The sequence below is a fragment of the Phodopus roborovskii genome, unplaced genomic scaffold (assembly GCF_943737965.1).
Source record: "Phodopus roborovskii unplaced genomic scaffold, PHOROB, whole genome shotgun sequence".
In the NCBI taxonomy this organism is placed as follows: Eukaryota; Metazoa; Chordata; class Mammalia; order Rodentia; family Cricetidae; genus Phodopus; species Phodopus roborovskii.
Window position 1 is genome coordinate 40171 of NW_026125206.1, and position 17857 is coordinate 58027.

The window sequence follows — 17857 nt, forward strand, 5'->3', positions numbered from 1 at the left end:
AATCACTGAGCCATCTCTCCAGGTAGCTACCTTGTTTTGAGTCAGGATCTCTCACTGGAGCAATTCAGCCAGACCCACAGATACTCTTGTCTCCACTTCTCCAATTTGGGATGTTCTGCTGCGTAGCTTTTTACATGGGTTCTGGTGAGAAAACCCAGTCCCTCATGTTTGTGCAACAAGCGCTTTAGTGACTGGAACATCTCCATAGTCAATAAATTATTTGATTGTTTATGCTCCTGACAAAGTCTTTTTCTCCAAGGAACAGCCAGTGGTTTGAACTCATAGCTGTTCCATTTCCTAATATTTCAGGGTAAGAGCAGAGGGTGCTACAGTTCTGTGAACATTTAACTCATAAGCTTTCACTCATTTCTCTTTGCAATTCTATTGTATTAAAGGAATGAGTAAGACATATGTGTGTGAAATGATGGTGAACTTTGGAGCTAGATTCTTGTGGATTAAATACTGCCTCTATTTATAAGCTATGGGACATAATATAAATTATTATTGTCTCCCTTGGAGGCCATATTCATCTCATTTCCAAAATTGTGTTAATAGGGGCTCCCTTCCCTAATTAATGATATTGCAACCCCCAGCAAAGGTGGGAGAACCTGTAGTGAAAACTGGTCTTGATATGATACACCATTGCTTTTCCTGGTAGATATGCTGAGCCTGTGTCTACCATTCTTCTGCTGGATGAAATACCAGCTTGGTTCTTATGAGAATCAAAAATTATCTTTGAGAATTATATCTTTAAAAGCATGTTGAACTTCTTTTGAAAAAATTCAAGTTGGGTCCATTTGTCTTCCATGAAACGCAAAACATGAGAAGAAGAAATTGCAGCCTACCTAAGGTCATATTCATAAATGACAAGCCCCCAGCTTGAAGCTGGAGCTAGCATCCTCCTTAATGACAGAGGCCAGTGAGAGGTACTCACTCAGGTTACAAAAATGATGCTCTTATTAAATTTCATCACACATGTTCACAGAGGCTGGAGAAAGGCAGCATCACCTGCCAATGGCAGGTATCTTGCAAACAAATTAGTTATGAGACCTTCAGCATCTGGTCTGGGAATTCTTGTACTCATTTCCTGCATGATTTCTAGAACATCTTATGACAAACAACACCATCCTGAACCAGGAATGGAGCTGATACAGAAAAGAGAGCCAGCTCACCAGCATCTTCCCCTTGGCATTCAGCGTGCATTTGTTTCATCTAGTGTGACATTCATTAAATGCCGGCAACAAGAAAACAAAATGAAACAGACCTCTGTCAGGAGCTGGGCTGAGCTGCAGAGAGAGCTAGCTGCCAAATGCGAAGGAGTTCATTACACCTAGCTGAAAAATCAAAGAGCTGAGTCTTTAACCACTTACTGGTACAGTCCAAGCAAGGGTTTGGATTCTGCTGTCTTGTGAAAGGGCATGCCATGTTGCAGTCAGGTGGATCAGAGCCAAAGTGGCAGTAATATCATTGTCGTGAGAGTCTCAAAATGGGGGTGGGGGTAGGGGGTGGGGGTAGGGAGTGGGGAGTGTTTTAATAGACCCTGAGGCTACGAGTGGGGTGGGGGGTGTGAACAGGAGGGCTACTAGGGAAAAGTAATGAGCACTGGCTCAAACTGAATGGTGGGGCGGTGGGAGAGGAGTGTCTATGTTCCCCACTACAGGTAATTTTCAGAAGAGAACTAGACAGGGGGACTACAAAGGCCTTGATTGTAAATCCAGGAGGGAGATCTAGGGATGAGAACACTGGGCACTGGGTCAGGAATACAAAACTGTGTAAGTATATGGTCACTCAGGAAGACCAGAGTCTTCATTAGCAACTGATTGCAGGGACTACCACACACACCTCATGTGCCAAGTCTGGTGTGGATGGTGTGGATAGCAACTCTCTCTCTCTCTCTCTCTCTCTCTCTCTCTCTCTCTCTCTCTCTCTCTCTCTCTCTCTCTCTCTCTCTCTCTCTCGCCCCTAAGGCTTTGAGGGAAGACTTTGAAATTGTCTATAGTAAGGCTAAAAAAAACGTACTCGATTTAGACCTGGGAAGAACTGCAACGTTATCCTGTGATTGGGATCGAGTTACTGAAGTTCTCCAGTGCTTTAGTTCCCCATCCTGTAAATTATGCAGAACAGTTCTTCCCAGACTACAGCAATTACTAAATTAACACATACAAAGTGCTTTTGTAGGGTTCTTTACAGAATGTTAATGAGTTTGGCATAAGCAATAAGTCTCTCTGCAGTGTTATAATATTAATGGTGTATTTTCTTCCTTCCATATCTCCTTTATCCCTTTATTTCATCTCTTCTTTCACCACACCAGTAAAGATGGGCTTCACTAACAAAAGGGTCTAGGAAACACACACACACAGCAAGCATGCAGAGAAAGAGACCCTTCGAAAAGTAGAGGGGAAGCAAGCCCAGTTTCTCCCTGGATGTTGGGACTTTTAAAGTCCTTGAATGGTCTTCTTCCCCTAATTTAGGGTTGATCAGTTTGAAGAAGGCCAGGACAGCTGATTAGCCACACTGGTGTGCAAACATGTCCTGATCCAGCATTGAACTAACCAGTCCATCAGGAGAAAAAGCCCACAACAAAGGGCCTTTGTTTTAAGTTGGCATGCTTTTGTCTCTGGTTGGTTGGGGTGGGGGTGAGGATCGGATGGGGGTGGGAGTGGTGGGGGGAGGTGTAGGGGGGGAAGGCAGCCATCTTGGAAGCTCATCATCTCATTACTTAGTCATGGCTCTTCTCTCCATCTGGACAATGTTTGGTTGTGACCTCAAAAAAACAGAATTTGGATTTTACTCTTTCTTAATTTTAGTGAATACAAGGATTTTACTTGTTCAATTCTTTTTAAAAAGAAAGATTTATTTTACTGTTTTTTGTCACTTGGATGGCAGGGTGGAGTGTGCATATGAATGTGAAAGTGGGTGCCTGAGGAGACCTGAAGAGGGTGTTGGGTCCCTGGGAGCTGAAGTTACAGGCAGCTGTGAGCTGACCAACATGGGTGCTGGGAGCCAAACTCAGGTCTTTCTACAGGAACACTGCATTCTTTTACTTGGTGAGCCATCTCTCCAGCCCACCCCTCCCTTTTCTTATGGTTTAGTTTTCCTTCTATTGGGCTTATTCTTATTCCTTTCAGGTCTTAAATTCTGGCATTTCCCTTAGCTTCTGGAATCTGACATATCTTGTAATCAAAAGCAATGGTTTTTGATAGATTGATGTGTGGTGCTCTTGAAAAAAAAATTAAAAAGCAATGGGTGAAGATGAAGTTGGGGGAGGAAATTTCATAACCCATTTCTTCTGTCCTTGACTCTAAAGCCAGAACTTGGCCAAGGCTGCCAAGTTCTGCTGCTTGCTGGGCTGGAACACGATCCCCTTCAATTATATCTTCAACAGCTTTCTGCTTTTGATGGTTTCCTTCATTGCCTAAGCTTTGCTGTCCTTGAATTTGCTCTGTAAACCAGGCTGGTCTCAAACTCAGAGATCTGCTTTTCTCTGCCTTTGGAGTGCTGGGATTAAAGGTGTGCACCGCCACACCCAGCTGTAAGATTTTCTTTAATTCCTTTTCACCAGTTGGAAACTTAGCTGGGTAAGATACTGCTCTGAGGAAACCACTCCCTTTTTTCCATTGAACAAGTTTATCTCCTTGAGAACAATATTTAGCTCCCACTTCCTGGTGCCCCCTTTTTTCCTTGAACTGTACATTTTGTATTTTCCCTTGCTCAGCTTACTTCTTCTCATTACTGATTTGTGTAAGAGTTATCACTGATAATCACACAACAGAGTCAATATTTGGCAACACACTAAAATTATTCCCCTCTGAAACCTCTTGAGACAGGCCCCCATAGTTCAAATCGCCCTCAGTATCACTGTTGTCCATGTTCTTACTAGTGTGACTCATTAGCTGAACTTTAAGAATTTCCATACTTTTCTAACCCAAAGTACCAAAGCCCAATTTCCTCTAAACAAAAAACATGGTCAGGCCTATCACAGCAATACCCCAGTCCCTGGTACCAACTTCTGTCTTAGGATTTCTATTGCTGTGAAGAGACACCATGTTATAAAGGAATACATTTAATAGGGACTGGCTTACAGTTTCAGAGGTTTGGTCCATCATTATTATAGTAGGAAGCACACAACATGAGGCAGATGTTGTGCTGGAGAAGTAGCTGGGAATTCTTCATCTTGATCCACAGGCAACAGGAAGTGAACTGAAACACACTTCCTTCAACAATGTTACACCTTCTCCAACAAGGCCACACTGACTAATAGTGCCACTCCCTATGAGCCTAAGGAGACTGATTACATTCAACCCATCACACAGTTAGAGAGCAGAGTTCAGTATTTCTGATAAAGATGATTGAGTGAAAAAAGTTCCAGAAGCATAGGGACTGTGGTAGTTTGAATATGTATGGCCCACATTTATCGTATGTTTGAATGCTTGGTGATAGGGTGAGGTATGGCCTTGTTGTAATAAGTGTGGCTATGTTGGGGGAAGTGTGTCACTATGGCAGTGGGCTTTGAGGTCTTATAAGCTCAAGCCTGGCCAGTGGAACACAGACTGTTTCTGCTGCCCGAGGATTAAGGTATAGAACTCTCAGCTCCTTCTCCAGCACCATGTCTGCCATGAGCATAATGAATGAAACCTCTGAAACTGTAAGCTAGTTCCAAATAATGTTTTTCTTTTAAGAGTTGCCATGGTCATGGTGTCTCTTCACAGCAATAGAAACCCTAAGATAGGGACCAAACAGGAAATGGGAAAAATTCTAAAAGAAATCTGACCTTGATTAAGTAATGTGGAACCATTGTCTTGTAACATGGTGATTTTTGAAGAGTAAGCTGTATTTGGAATTTTTTTTTAAAGGAACAAAAGGAATTCTGGCTTATACATGTATTCACAGCACTTGGGAGGCAGCAACAGGAACTTCATGAATTCAAGATCAGTCTCAGCTACACTGAAGTTGAAGCCTGACTACAGAAGAGAAGTTGGGGGAGAAGAAGAAGGTGGAAGAGGAAGAGGAAATGGAGGGAGGGATCAAGGGAAAGAAGGAAGGAAGAAATAGATGGGTAAAGGAATCTCCAGAGATGATGTTTAAGTTGAAAGCCTCAGGAGGTAGAAGGCAGAAAGCTCACAAGGAAGCTTCATTTAACTCATAATTCCAGGTTTATAGTCTATCATGGTAGAAAAGTCACAGAAGCAGGAGCTTCCTCATGTCTACAACCAGAAAAGAACAATGAATGCTGCTGATCATTCCTATCTCTCATTTTCATTGAGTCCAGGACACAACCTATGAATTGGTCCCATCCACAGTTAAGATGGGTCTTTCAGCATCAGTGAGCATAACCAAGATAATCTACCACAAGCATACCCAGAGGTCCATCCCCCAACTGATTCTACATTCTGTCAAGGTGACAGTTGCCACTAACCATCCCATGATCCCTGCTATAAGTTTCGCTCATATAAGAACTAATAGTATAAATTGATGAGTTGACAGTAGTGGAGAAAAAAATGAGCTCAATGCCTATTTATAGGGCATAGTGAGTCACTGACTGTTAAAAGTGCTGAGTTGTTGAAGAAGGATGACACTTGGCTTTATAGCTTGGATGATTGGAAGGATGATAGCCCTATTATGAGAAATAATTAAGAATGCTGCTCTCCTTTCTACAGAGTAATACCCAGTCAGAGAGATTCAACACAAAGATTTCAGAGATCCTGGAGTGAGCATGGCTGTATGTAAAGATGTGGAATGTATGTTACTAAAATCATGTTTGGAACAATAAGGACAACTAGTTTTCAGAATTATTAAAACAATCTGTGTGATGGGTAATGACAAAGTGGTGCTCACCAGTTTCTTGATACTATCTTTGTCTCTCAGAAGGAACTGATAAAGTTCTCATATCGGGAAAAAACCCTGTCTGGTTTCTTTGAATTCGGATGCAAAGAAAGAACAGACTATGATTTAGTAGATTTAATCAACCCACTCTGCTAAATCAGATAATTAAACCTCCTCCACCAGACTTCTATTCTCATCCACTTTGTACCTAAATTACTCAATTTGTATAGCCGCATTGATTAAATATCCAACTCCTCCACTTTGTGTGGGAATACAACCATTTAAGTCTTAAAGGTATTTTCCAAAGAATTTAACTTGATTTAGGATTCTAGGAGCATATAAAATGAACCTCCATTAGCAGGGATTTATTTTATTAAGACCATTTTTGCACATCTTTAATTCTGTTCTGGGAATTCTTCGTCAATCTTTGAAAAGCTGGACATTTTTTAAAAATAATTAGAGAGGCTAAACCATCAAGACTTTCTTTCATGTATTGATATCTGAGGGAATTTCCATCAAATTACAATGGAAAGAATTCTTATACTGAAGGCAAATTCTTTATTATGTGACTAAAAGCTAAGCATAATTTAAATCATAGAGTTCTAGTCAATATACTATCATACAAATTTTCAGCATTTTTAATAAGTGTGAAAATTGCATGTGGGGAGCTAACATTTCTCTATGAAAGGGGAAATAGAGACAGAAAATTTGAGTCATCCTTTGGAGGGGTTAGAAAGTTAGATCAATAGATAAAGTACTTGCCATGTGACCATAAAGACCTTGTTCTGCATCCCCAGAACCCAATAAAGTGAAAAATGGTAGCACACATCCCAGTGTTCCCAGTGCATTTCAGTGCTGAGATGGGAGGTAGACAGAGGGAAATTGCAGAATACCATGGGCCAGTTATCCTAGTGTACTCAGAGATGAACAACATGGTTCTGTCTCAAATACAGGGCAAGTGAGGACCTGTAGGTTACCCTCTGACCTCCACATATGAACCATGGCACATTCCACAATTATCCACGCATGCTTGCACACCCACAGTTTTTTTTTTTTTTTTTAAGTCCATGATTTTCCAGTGAGCTAGAAGGAGTGCTCTGAGGAATTTCCCTGGCGCAGTCTCCAAAGCTTAGCTTCATCCAGGGGATCCGTTGTTTCATTTGATTGTTTTCCTTTAGAAGTCCTTGGTTTTAAAGAAATGATTCTCAAATTTAGACATCTATTTGCAACGCCTCAGGTGTTCTTTACCCATTTGTCAATGTGTACTCTCAGTTATTGTGTCCAGGAGCCATATGGATTAGACTAGTGCCTTACTTAATAGCCAAAGAATAAACTATCATTGAGTATTCAGGTGAGGATGCATAGAGAGGGCACAATACTTGGATTGGCAATGGGGGAGTGTTTGTGGTTCTGTGTGGTTCTATGTTCTAAGCTGGCCCAAACCCTTCAGTTCAACCTCCGTTTCTCAAATGTCTACCCTGGCCACCTTTTATATATTCCTTAGTCCTCCTCCCCCAGTGGCATGTGGGTGTACCGGACCCACCCTCTGTCTCTTTCATGAATTTCATGCTCTACTTTTTCTTTTTTCTCATAACCGGTGGCATATCTTCTATAAGTTCTTAATGTCCAAATCAATTGGTATTATATAATTTTAAGGCACTGGTATTTACACTACGAATTATATATTCATGTGCCATGCTGCACTTATTTGCTTGCTGATTTGAAGGAAATTTTAGTATATTAAAGACATTAATTTTTTTTGCTTGGCATTTATTACAAATATTCCTCCAAATTAGCTGTTTCAGCTTCGAGTTCCTTTCATGAGGTCATTTTTGCATACCAAACTCAATGCTTTTATTTCCCTTGATCTTTGCTACTACAAATCTTGTATTTATAATAATTTTACCCATACTTTAATATTTGTATTATTTCATTTTAAAATATTTTGTCTGCTTTTTAATACATTTAAACACAACTGGAAGTTATCTCAACATATTCTACAAGATGGATACTAAGAAACAGTATTTTAAAAATAATTTTATTGAGTACACTTATTGACACATCCACCAATTTAGCTGTTTTACAAATGTTTGTTAAATGCCTACCACATATAAAGCATTGTGCTAGGCTATATCCAGTTACTAAAAGCAATAGACTATCACTTTTTACATGAGTTAATTGTCTGATAGAGAAGATGAATACTAAATAAATAAGAAAGTATTAGTGAATTTTAACTCAAACTGTAAAAACAAAGAAGAGAACAGAGAATAGTGGAGAAACAACTTGTATTTGGGACAAAGGCTTTCCATTTAAAATTTTTAAAATTTAGTGTGTGTGTGTGTGTGTGTGTGTGTGTGTGTATGTTCATGATGATGATGATGACAATGATGCTGATGTGGAGAGCTCAGAGGACAACTTTGTGGAGTTAGCTCTCTCCTTCAACCTTTATGTAAGTTGTAAAGATTGAACTCAGGTATCCAGGCTTGTACAGCAAACCCTTTTACCTGCAAGCTTTTCATATGCTAATTTCATGCCCACCTTAAATTGTGCTCTATTTTATATCATTGACCTATATTTGTTTAAACGAACAGCATACTATTCTGTGTCATCTGAGCAATCATACTTTACAACTTGTTTTAATATTTGAGAAAATTCTTCCTGACTATTCACATGCATTTAAAGGTTTATTTTCTGGTATTTAATGATCCTTGATGCTAGCTAAGTCACAACAGCTGTGAGATTTCATTTTCATTTTGTTACAGGACTATACATACAGAGTTGACTCTTTTTATACTGCTGCTCTCCAGGCTGTTAAATAGATTTGTTAAATTTAAGTTGTTTGTAGAGACTTTTGATCCCCCCCCAATATAGAGCCAATTCATTCACACACAATGGCACTTCTATTCTTTCTTTCAAATGAGTCTGTTTTTTGTGTCTTAGCCTGGATTTTCAACACAGTGTTGGACAAGAGATAAAGAGCAGGTGTCTTTATTTCTTTTAACTTTCAAGGGGAAGTTTACACTATTAAACCTCTAGCTTTCAGTTTGGGTCAGTCTCCTCTTGTCTTCCCTGTTCCAACAACAGGACCCTCTATAGCTTGTAGGGAACCTTTTGGAACATAGGTGGTAGGTAGCATGCTTATCTTAGAACATGTTAATTCAACCACGCCACATTCAGGGCTACGTGGCACCCTTCAAGGTAGAGAAGGTGCCAATGATACTTTCTGGATAAGATACAAGTACTCCTTCACCAGGTTGCCCTTTGGGCATCTTCTCTTTAGCTACACCTTCCCATCTCTGTAAATAGACTGTTGGAAAAGGGACCAACTGCAGACTCAGAGCTGAGAATCAAAGTAGAGGAGCAATCAAAAGCAAACAAGTAGTGAACTGTACACATTTTTAGGAGTGACAAAAGAGAAAGGAAATAAAAAGAAAAGAGAAAAACCATAAAATACCTATTAAAAGTTTGGAGTACAAGGAAGAAATACTTCTTCACCTTCATTCCAGTTTTCTTTTCTATTAATCACCTACATTCTGACACTTGGTCCTATGTTAAATCCTGTGTGTGAGATACCCTTTTCAGCCAAAATAGGCAGGCAAGAAAGACAATTCATATTCACAGTCGATGCCGATGAAAATAATCCCTAGGGCTTCAGTGCAATACATCCTGAATTAAAGTGCTTTGGACATTCAGGGCTTGGATTCATCTGTCTCCTGGGATGCTATTAATGGGTTATGCATATTAGGCTATTTTCCAAGTCCTGCTCTTTTGCTCTGGAAAATAAATTAAGAAATCCAGTTGAGATGCATCTGGAAGGCTTTAAGAACTGGGAAAGATTCTCATCTGGATGGCATGGTGTGAGGCTGATGCTGTGTGAATTTGGGAGCAAGGACTACAGGATTTCTCCAGGGCAGTTCCAAGACTTGAATTTCATAACACAATAACTATCTAACCAACAATTCCCTGTGGCATAGATTTCAAATTGGGCATTACGTGGAAAAAAATTCAATTTTTTGATGTGGTAGAAAAGCTCTGGGCTTGGATTTTTAAAATATGGCTTCTTGTTCCAACTCTGCACCTAATTAGATGAATGACTTAGGAAGTCATTTAACCTTTATGAGCCTCAGATTCATTATCTGTAAATGAGTGTCAGCATGATGATGACCAATGTCCCTTTAAGTTACCACCATAGTGGTCTAGAGAGATGGCTCAGAAGTTAGGAGTACTGGCTGCTCTTTCAGAGGACTCTGGTTCAATTCCCAGTACCTATGTGGTAACACACATAGTCTTAGTCTATCTATCTACCTATCTGTATATATATATATATATATATATATATATATATATGTACATATTTACATATCTATCTATCTATATCATCTCCCTCTTTCCCTGTGAGTGGGTGTTCTTATGTATGGCTATGTATACTGAGGTTAACTTCAGATGATGGACTGAGCAGTAATACAGGGTCATGATATCGTCTCCCTCACAGAGTGCTGGAAAATGAAGTTTTTAATATATATGTATCACTTGGTCAGAGAATCATTGGGTAAGTATTAAGCAATATTCATCAATTTCCACAGTACAGCTTTATTTATTTGAGAGTACACTGCTTGCACTTCCTAGGTAAAGGAGGAAAGAGTTGAAGGCATTGAAAGCAGCCTCTGTTTATTGAAGATGAAGTAAATTTATTGGATTATTGACTACCTTTCCCTTATCTGGTCTCACATGCTGAATCAGGGGCTATGTGTACTCACACAAATTTGAATCTTTCCATGGCTAATTCCTCACACCACTGCCTCTATGTGATAGCTCCTAGCAAATCATATAGGACTGATCTTGACTCTGTGACCTTGAATATAAGAATCAGCCTTGCACTTGTCTTAGGCTTTCCCAGCTCCACTGTGCCAGTTGTAATTATCAATGTGCATTATAGTTTGGAAAATAAATTTATATCCAAGAATACAAAAACCACTTGGGAATAGAGTAGTGAATAAGTATGATGAAATATTTGGGGGTCATACAAATACATATAGTAAAATGCCCATCTAGTAAGTGCACAGTTGAATGAGTGTTGACAACTGTATATATTAATGTGCTAAATATCTCAATGAAGTTATAGACAACTAACGCTAGGAAGTCCCCAGTTACTGGTCTTCTCTCAGTGCCAACTTGTGTTTTTGGCTCCTTTCTCATAGATTACTTTATCCTGATCTTGAACTTCACAGAGATGTCATATTTGGGGTCTTGTTTCTTAGTTAATGTATTTTAAATGAATCCCTATTGTTTCATGGGCCAGCAATTCAATTTTTTTTTGGAAGAGGCTAGTATTTCATGTGGCTATACTGTTTATTTGTTTATTCCTTTTATTGTGAATGGCTATTGGGGTCTTTTACTCTCCAGCTCTGACAATGGTCACATAGAATAACTAGCAAAGTAAATAACTTTTTCTCTCTAAGTTTTTGGCATTTTCTGTTCTGTATTTATCTTTTCTAAAGAATGAAAGAGCTGTGTCTAGAGAGATGGCCCAGTGGTGAAGAGCTTGGAATTTTCTTGCAGAAGGCATGAGTTCAGTTCCCAGCACTCAGATGGAAGACTCACAAGCACCCATGACTGCGCTCCAGAGTTTCCAATACCCTCCCTCTTCCGGCTGCTGCCAGCACCTACATACACAAGCGTATAAGCATGCACACATGTGCGTGCACACACACACACACACACACATAAATAAAATAAGCCCTTGAGAGTAAAAGATTGAAAATGAATCCAACTCCTTCAAACACTGTCCATTTCTTTACTGAGCTGCTTTCCACATGCCCAAATACAGTGTCTCACATAGAGCTATCACATGACTAGTTTGGGAAGCCCTCTTTTAACATCCATGTTTATTACTTTCCAGTTAGTCTCATATGTTTATTAGGTAATACTATTTCCCATATTTATTTATAACTCCTCTTGATGCATGCAATATGTTTGTATTTTACAAGTGATTTTAAGCAGTTATAGCTATTAACATGGAATAGTTAATTTAATAGAAATAAGAAACAAAGGCCTTGGAGACACAAAACTGATAAAATTCTCCAATAGTGCTTCCGGGTCTTATATATTTAGTTGAGGAATATATTGACTCTGAATTTTTATTCTGTATCTTTCCTGCATGTTTAAGCCATGGATCTGCTCAAATTTTCTTTGCCATAAATGTGGTTAAATATGTCCCTTTGCACAATTTGGGTAGACTATGTTTGGAACTTCTATAAAGTCACCATTCTGATGATGTGCTTTCAGTGGGATGTAGATAGAAGTTTAGAGGTTTATCCCTGATAGGTTCACTGTCAGAGCACAGATGAGAGATTCTGCACTTTAGATGCCGTGTAGCATGTGTATGTATTTGTGTTATTGTGAACTGTTTCTCGTGTGTGTCTGTACTGTGTGAGTGTATATATGTTTATATATGCGGTGTGTGTTCATGTTTAGTTGTTTGTGCTGACCTGCCTTTGGGGTTCTGACAGGATATGCCCTCAGCAGCTGCCACCAAGAGCACTGCCTGTGCCTATTCACTATGTTGTGTCCCTTTTAAAAGGGCCTTGACCACCTCCTCCCTTTCTCTCTCTCTCTCTCTTTCTTTCTTTCTTTCTCTACCTCTCTTTTCTCTCTCCCACTGCTCCTGTCCCCAGAGGCTGGTCTCCCCTTCCCCTTTCCTTTTATTATGATCCCTTTCCCCTTTTTGTGATCTTTTTCCCTTAATAAAAATCCCTCCACTTGAATTCTGTCGCATGGCATTTTTCTCATGCTGCTTTTTAAAAATTACAAGAGTGTGCCTAAGTATACATGTGTGTTTCTGTGTGTTGTGTATTATTATGCTGTATATACATATATTTGTGTATGTATGCACCTATGTGTGCTACGTTTATTTATTTATTTTTTATGGATGCATAGTACATGTGTATGTGGGGTATATACATGTATGTGAATATACGTGACATGCCTGTGCATAGTATTCTGCACACACTTCACACAGCTATATATGTGTCCAAGAGAAATGACAAAAACAGAATTACATGGATTTAAACAAGAATAAGTGGCTAGTTGTTTTATAAGCTACCACCTCTGGTTGCTGAGTAACCCTTACCAGAAAGAAAGGGTCATTCACTCACAGAATGTTTTGTTCTTTTCTGATCTCCATAAAATGGTCCTGTTTCTTTCCTTATTTTTGTACCATTGCCCTTTTCATAATTGTGCCTCAGTTGATCTGGGTATGTATATTGATAATGTATATTATACCAATACTAATGATTAATTACATCATTCTTAATGTGTGTATTTTCATGTAATCAAAGTATGCAAACTGCATATGATGGTGCAATTTAGTAATCTCAGCTACTTAGAAGGCTAAGGCAGGATGGCATAAATTCAAGGCCTGCCTGGACTACAGAATGAGATCACAGTGAAAACCTGTTCAAAATAAAAACTAATTAATGGGCTAAGAATGTAACTGACAAAGCACTTGCCTAGAAGAAAGAAAACAGGAAAGAAAGGATATTAAATGTTTAGTAACAGTTCATCAAAGCCTAATTATTCTCAAAAAGTCTAAAATTACAGTCATAACTCTTTCCTTCTTAGAAAGAATATATTTTTAAGAATTTTTCTTCCAAAAGAAAAAGACACATATGAAACTCATTTCTCTTTAGACATGATCCTAAATAAGGTTCCAGAATGATTATTATAGTGTATCAGGTTATTCTCAAGTCAGCTCCATATCACATGACTGGTTCAAACACAGCTGTTCAGTTATTTTTTTTATTATTATCAGAGTGGGATTCCAGTCCACCCAATGTCCATGAGCTTGGTGTTTGCTTCCCTCCAGTGAACTCAAGAGAGATGTGTCAGCAGCAACAGGTCAGAAACACAGCTTAAAACTCTGCTTATGGCCCAGTATTCGAAGTGATAACTACAGTGAACAGAAGGATTAGGAAGAAGGAAACTGAGCTGGCAAGTCAGGCCAATGGCAAAGTACTTGCTTTGAAAGCCAGAGGACCCTAGTTCAGATCCCCAGAACCCATATAAAACATCAGGTGTGGCAAACACATGCATGCAATCCCACAGTTGGAAAATGGATGGCAGAGACAGGCAGAGGCCAGCTTCCCTGGACTATGTAGAGAAGTTCCAGATCAATGAGAGACCCTGCTTCAAACAAAAGGTGGGAGGGACCTAAGGAACAATACTTGAGATTTTCCTCTGACCTCCACATATATATCATGAATACATGTATTCTCACACACAGAACATACATGAATGCATACACACACACACACACACACACACACACACACACACACACAAATATGGATGTAATTCTCTTTTAAAAGTCCATATTCATGTGTGTTGAAGGCAACAGGTGGTATGGATCTGTAGTTGCCCATATACTTTCTTCTATCAAAGGTTTTTTTCAAGTCTTTAAGGCCTTGGTGCTCTGCATCCTGACATCAAATTCAAGTATAGCAAGGACAGCAAGTGTTTGTCTTATGGTTAGGCCTCTGGATTTGCTCTGGCATGGTGACACCGAATGTGGCACATTAAAGTTTCTTGTATTTTAAGTTACTGAATCATTAATTGTTCTTATTGTTTGCTTAAAACATAAGATATTCATTATCTGCTACAAACAAGATAAGCCTAAATAAACTGACAGTCCCAGCTTATGCTCCCAGTTTATTTCTTGTGCTCATATATATTTTTAAACAACAGAATCACAGATTTGTTTGGATTTGTTTGGATGGTTCTGGTTTCCTAAATGATCCAGAGTTTATCAAAAGGCAGGGCTGATAATTATGTAATTAAAAGCAAAAGTATCACTATGTATTCTTTAACTTCTCTTTGTTTTTACAAGGTGTGTGTGTGTGTGTGTGTGTGTGTGTGTGTGTGTGTGTGTGTGATGCACACGTAAAGCTCAGGGGACAAGAGGACACACTCAGGTGTCAGTCTTTCCTTTCCATCTTGTGCAAAACAAAATATTTTGTTGTTTGCCATTTTTTGCAATCATTTCCACATCTACCTCCTATCTCATGGTAGGAGCACTGGGATTACAGGTGTGCACCATCACTCCCAGATTTACATGGGTTCTGAGAATAAAACTCAGGTCCTCATGCATAACAGTTACTGTAACACAGAGCCACCTCCCCAACCTTATAGTATACTTTAACTTCTTACTCCTTACTCTAAGAAGTGACTTACACTGTGAGAATATTGTGGTTACTTCTCTCTCCTCTCTTTTTTATTGTCTTTTCTGTGTATAATGGATAACTAGTCTGGGAAAGGAAATTACTATGGCATTACTTAATTATCCTTTCTATCTTAATCTTTTTATTAGCTAGGAGCATGCTACAAAGGAGGGGATGGCTTGTGGGGACTATTTAGAGAAACTATGGTCACACCTTACTTGGATTTTCAGACCATCAAATAATGATCCAAACATAAACTAAATCAGACTTTCCTTCATACACATCTGTGGTTTAGTCCCAAGGCACACCTGATATATGAGTGTGTCTCAGAATAAATTTCAGACATGATAGGTTTTAGAAGGCCCAGCAAAGAAAAACAAGAGCTTTAGATGCTGTCAACCTAAGGATTCTTTATGTTCTGTAATTGTTGTAGAAAAATAACTGATTAATAAAAACCTTGATCATTCATTTAAGCCTGAATAAATACTTCTGAGTTTTAATAGGATAAAAATTTCAAAGATAAGAAAAAATATCCTTCTACCATCTCAAAGTTATGCTAGTTTCTCAATCATGGTTGTAATCCCGACACTGGTAAATCTGAGGCAGAAAGGTTGAGAGTTGAAGCTACTCCTGGCTATATAGCAAGATATGGAAATTCTACTTTTATGTATGTGTGTACTTTGCATGCATGTGTGCCTGACACTATTCCCATTAGTGCTAGTGGAGGCCAGAAAATGGTGTTGAAACTGGAATTGTAGATGAGTTTTAGCCACCAAGTAGGTTCTAGGAACTGACCGTGGATCCTTTACAAGAGCAACAAGAGCTCTTAACTCCTGAGCATCTCTTCAGACACTGAGAATTCTATTTATAGCACCTATCATTTCCCACAAGTGAGGTTCCCCACTAAGGAATAATGTTTAAAAACTCACAATGGCAACAAGATGGTGCTTTACCCTTTCCATCCATAGACTACTGTGGACCTTGGGGGGGCATTATGGGTACTTTAAAATAAAAGCCCTTTTAGATTCAAGTGTGAACCAAACCTGTACTCTGTTGACTTAGTATATCTTTTGTCACCAATCAAAGAGGAGAGTAGACAAATCAATGACGTACAAATGGAAATTCTACCCCCAAATAAATACAATGTAGGACTCTGCATCCATATACTATGCTAAATCCCCACTGAGAGACCTCCACAAAGAGTAGTAATTCATAGGGAGTCAAGTACCTTGGGGGTGGGGGTGGGGTGAGGCAAATCTTTCTTTGTGATATGTGCATGCTGGGTTTATTCAGTGAGTAACTGTTCATTCAATGAACATATTTTGAATCTGCATGATAGTAAGTGTTGGAAATACAAAGGTGAACATGGGGCAATCCTAATTCTTGTTGAATAGTTTCTTTGATTTTTACTGATAGTGGTTTATAATCATACATTTTATTAGTTTCTTGCCTCACTGCCACAACAAAATACCTGATAAGAATCAATGTAAAATAACAAACAAATAAACAAAAAAACTAAGGGTTGGTTTTTGCTCACAGTTCCAGAGAATGTATTTCATCATGACCTGGAAGGCACAGCAGCAGGAGCATGAGGCATCTGTCATCGTGTACCCATTCCTAAGAAGCAAAGAGAGATGAATAATGGTGTTTAGCTTACATTCTTCTTCTAATTCAGTCTGAAACCCAGTCATTAGAATTGTACTGTTCACATTTAAGGTGGGTCTTGCTACACCAGTTAACCTACCTTAGATAATTCCCCATAGTCATGCTCAAAGGTTTGTATCTATAGTGATTCTAAGCTCTATTAGGTTGACAGTCAAGATTATCAATCACACTAAGCATTCATTCAGTCAGTCACTCTTTTACAAGATTATGGCCCACTGTATTGAGGGCTGGCCATACTGAACATGAGGTCTAGTTCATTCCAGAAGGATCATCTTCGCTAAGTGTACCTATGGTGCCTATATTTCCAATGCCCACATTTATAGAGCATTCTAAAGGCAGGGTTTAACTTAAGGATTTTGAGGGTGATGTAGTCTACAATAATAGGAGAAAATACCTTAGATATGGTTATTTTGTGGTGAATTCTGAATTTGCATGCATTGTGCAGTTTTGGTGGGATTTCCATTTTAATCCATAGAATCACAGTTTTCATGTTTATAAGAAAGACAGAGCACAGATATTTGCCACTGATGGAGTCTTTCAGGCATATGTGAAATATTTGAGTTTATTTTTACCCTTTTGTATCTTTGCATTTTCTTCAGAAAAAATGGGAGAGGATTCTACATGGGATTTTCTTTACTTCCTCTTCCTCTGGATCAAGATAAACTGAAAATAATGTATTCACTAATTCTTCCACCATGATAAGAAAATATTGAGTCACACAAGCATACTCATTTCCCCATATGATGAAATGCAATGTTCTATATTGAGCATGTGTAAGCTTCTGTACAACAGATGCCATGCATCAGGATGTCCTATTCTGCTCATGAAGTTTTATTGTGGTGATATTTTGTTTGTGGTCTAACAAATAAAGCTTGCCTGAAGATCAGAGTGCATAGATAGCCACACCAGTTAGCCATAGATGACAAGCAGTGGTGGCACATACCTCTAATCCCAACAAGAGGGAGGCAGAGTTAGGAAGATCACTGTGAGTTCAAAGCCACCCTGGGCTACATGAGATTATCTAGGTGGCTGACACCTTTAATTCCAGCACTAAGGAGGTGGAGACAGGAGTGACAATTCTGGGTGGAGAGAAACATATAAGGGAAGAGACAAGAGCTCACTGAATTCAGTCTGAGGTTTCATAGAGATAGCAT